Below are 3660 nucleotides of genomic sequence, written 5' to 3'. Positions count from 1 at the left end.
ATTATAGTTTGTTCTTGAGCATCTGTACCTTGGTTGAGAGTTTGCTAGCATCTAGTTGAAAGAATCACTTGTGAAGTACCTCAAAGAAGGCTTTAAGGTTCTGAGGATAACTGAGGTTCAGTGCATAATTACACCTATTAAGAGTGCACGTGTAGAGGCGATGTCTCCCAAGTCATGCAGAACTTCAGCACCCTCGGTGACTATCCCAACATCAGCTGGAGGAGTGGTAGCATCACCTCCCTCAACACGGATGCTGTAAAGATAACTTGTCCAAGCTCCCTCGGAACGGCTGTAGCATCAGATCCTTTACATAGGACAGAAAGAAAGTAGAAAAACAAATTATGAAATCACAGATTTTGCAGATTTCTAAAGAGTAATGTTTGCATTTCAGGTGTCCTTTATGTAATGATTTAACAAAAATAGCATGATACAGTGCTATGTGTTTAAAAATTAAATATTAGATACAATTGTGTATTATTTAATATACCTCACCAAGCACTTTATTTGGAGGGCGTGCAGTCTACTGCAATCTAACAGCTCTGCCATAAATCTTTACTAAGCTTAGATATGTAACAAGTGTTTCTATTATTCTGCCCCCCTCATCTATGTCAATGGGGTAGACAATATTAGGAAAACTTTTCAATATAATGCACTATACAGGCAGTTGTCATTTTTGATTGCATTAGACAGCAGATATTCCTGATAAAATGCATTGTGAGTGTATATATTAGATTTCCCAAAAGAGACAAAAAACAAACTGATTTTCTGCAAATCGTAAGAAAGTAACAAGGTTACAGTTGTGGTCAAAAGTTTACACACACTTCTAAAGAACATACACGTCATGGCTGTTTGGGTTTCCAATAATAACTACAACTCAAATTTTTCTGTGATGAATCTTTGTCACAAAAACACGTTATGAATTTTGGTACTTTTAAGAATTTATTATGGGTCTTCTGAAGATGTGACCAAATCTACTGGGTTAAAAATATACATACAGCAATGTTAATATTTGTTTAAAAGTCCCATTGTCATTTTTACCTCAATTAGACACTTTTGGTAGCCATCCACAAGCTTCTGGTTCAATCATTGACCACTCCTCTTGATAGATTTGGAGCAGTTGAGTTAAATTTAACAAACAGACTTGTTTCTTTAAAATAGTTCACGTTCTCGATTGGGTTTAAGTCAGGTAAGGTTGTGTACTGTTTAAAATTTTATGATACAAGTACCAAAAACACTTCTTACGACAGTAAGAAGTACAAAACGAGTAAGCAGTAGGGGTGTGTATCTTCACTGGCCTCACGATTCAATTCAATTACGATTATCAGATCAACAATTTGGTTTGAATCTTGATGCGTCACCTCAAGGGTGGGAATTTCTAGTCACCTCATTACGATTATGAGGCTACGATGCGACTGTAAGACAAAACTATTTGTAACAAATCAAACAAATAGGTAGTATTGAAAATGCAGATATTTAATGTTACTTCATATAAATGCAGCTAACATTGCATAGCATTATTACAGCGTTATTACTGACCTCTTTTGCTGATATTTTTTATTTTTGATGCTGCTGTTATTAGTATAGAGTCAGATTTGGTTTAACTATGCAATCTAAATAGCAATTGTAAGTCGCTTTGGATAAAAGCATCAGCTAAATGAATAAATGTAATGTCTCGTCTAGTGTAGTTACATGTTTGGTTCTTGTCTTGTAAGTTGTTTATGGTAATCTTGTATTGAGCACCATGGGCCTTGAGAAACGGCATTGGGTTCATTGTGTACTCGATATGTGGATGAATGACAAACAAATTTGAACTTACGGCCAAAAAACGTCCTGCTCAGCTTCCAGACCACAGTCTGAAGAGGAGACGTTACCTATCGCTAACTGCCTTCACTTTTCCAGCAGTTGGAGAACAGACAGACTTTAATTAACGGACAAACTGTAACCTACACTGTACATTTACAGCCAGACTAAAATGTAGCACTCATATTTTCCTCTGCTCTGCTCATTTTCACCGTCACCTACTGCCACCTGTCACGTAGCTGTCCTGTGAAGGAGGAGGAGAGGACGTTAGCTATGTGCCACCGTGCTGCACAGTGTGCGGGCGAAAATCATTAACGTTAGTTGCATATTGATTTTGTAGATCATGTGAAAGTTTAGTAGCAGCCGTTATTCAAACAGCTGTGTTACGACCCGTGAGGTCTGTGGGTTGTGCTTGTCTCTTTTCTGCAGGTGTGTACCAGGGCCCTGAGCCTGGCGCTGCATAAATCCCGCAGCTGGAGCTGATCAGCGGCAATCAGTGGGGCACATAAGCTGAGCCAGTGAAGTGCTCTCAGGCTCACTCTTCCGTGGTTGCTCGCGTTAGACTGTGTGACTTACAGTGTGGTTGACTTACTGTGTGGTTTATTGTGTGGTTTATTGTGTGGTCCGTAGCGAGACGTGATCTGCTGGATGCCGATCTTAACTACTCACGCCGTGCGTCTGGTGACTCTGCGGAGGCAGCCATCGGCCCCGTGTTCACGACCAGCTAGAAGCCAGTGTGGTGAGGAGCGTCGATCTCCACATATGCCTCACCAGCGTGGTGGGAGCTGTAGAGACTCTGTATTGTGTAGCATATTTTCCGCTGAATATCTTAATTAATTTACTTTACATAACAAACCCCATATTGTCTCTAATGTGAGCAGAGATCGCCTTCAGTTGTTAAAACACCTTTTTTGTTACTAATTTAGAATAATTACATTAACTTGACACATTTTGGGTCATCCTTTGTTTTTCCACCCGGTTTATTTATCTCTTTGGTAGTCCCCCACCCCTAGACAAGTGGGGGACATAACAAGCTGTCTGTTTTTTGTTTCTTTATTTCAGGCAAAATCACAATTCATTTTCATGTATTTCATGGCAGTTGGTTTTAACTGCCATGAAATACATGTTGTTTACAAGTGTATGTAAACTTTTGACCACAACTGTAGCTGTTTGGTTTAATGCAGGTAGTAACTACTGAAATTACCAACCGGTTTTTCTTTGAAGAGGATGTTTGGTTTCTACCTGATGAAGACCCAATTGCCCTGAGGATGATCTCCCTCCTCTTTTCAACAGTTGCTAGAGAGACGAAAACAATACAGAAATACTTAAGGACTACACATTCTCACATGTCCAGTGATGTTAATGGTATGTGTCCTACATCTTTGATTTCTTAAACTCTGAAAGGACACAATAAACTTGCTATGAACATGTCCAGGGAGGTACACCCTCCCCCATTATTACATTGTGAACAAATCTGTGTTGAAATCATAATAAACAAAGGAAACCTTGCTGTCAAATAAATTATGTTATTATCACGGGGAAGCCTCTGCCCTGCTTTCTGTGTCAGGGCTGAGCGTCTCCACATAGACGCAAACACAGAGCCAACTTAATGGCCAGCAGAGAGGCCGCTGGTAAAAACCTTAGTGAGTAAAAAGCCAGTACGTCTTCAATACACCTGTTTAACAAGCGCATTGTATTTTGAGAAGCAAACTTTCTGTTACTCATTCCAAATGTCAATATAGCCGATCCCTAAACATAGCTCTGGTCATTGATGTGTGTTTAAATAGTGAGGCAACTGCAAACAATAAAAAATTTGTTTGAAAGTGGCACAAGTGTTGCTGTTTAGGCTTTGTGAGCAAC

General features: G+C 39.5%; 1 long non-coding RNA gene across 1 annotated transcript; it reads left to right on the top strand.

Moving 5' to 3' along the window:
* The first annotated feature begins 2332 nt into the window (after positions 1–2332).
* On the top strand, positions 2333–3338 carry LOC123966479. The gene is made up of 2 exons (XR_006823993.1): positions 2333–2539; positions 2985–3338. It is a non-coding gene; the product is annotated as an uncharacterized LOC123966479 (long non-coding RNA).
* Positions 3339–3660: the final 322 nt, after the last annotated feature.

The sequence above is a fragment of the Micropterus dolomieu genome, unplaced genomic scaffold (assembly GCF_021292245.1).
Source record: "Micropterus dolomieu isolate WLL.071019.BEF.003 ecotype Adirondacks unplaced genomic scaffold, ASM2129224v1 contig_13500, whole genome shotgun sequence".
Classification (NCBI taxonomy): domain Eukaryota; kingdom Metazoa; phylum Chordata; class Actinopteri; order Centrarchiformes; family Centrarchidae; genus Micropterus; species Micropterus dolomieu.
This window is presented reverse-complemented; position numbering and strand designations above follow the sequence as displayed.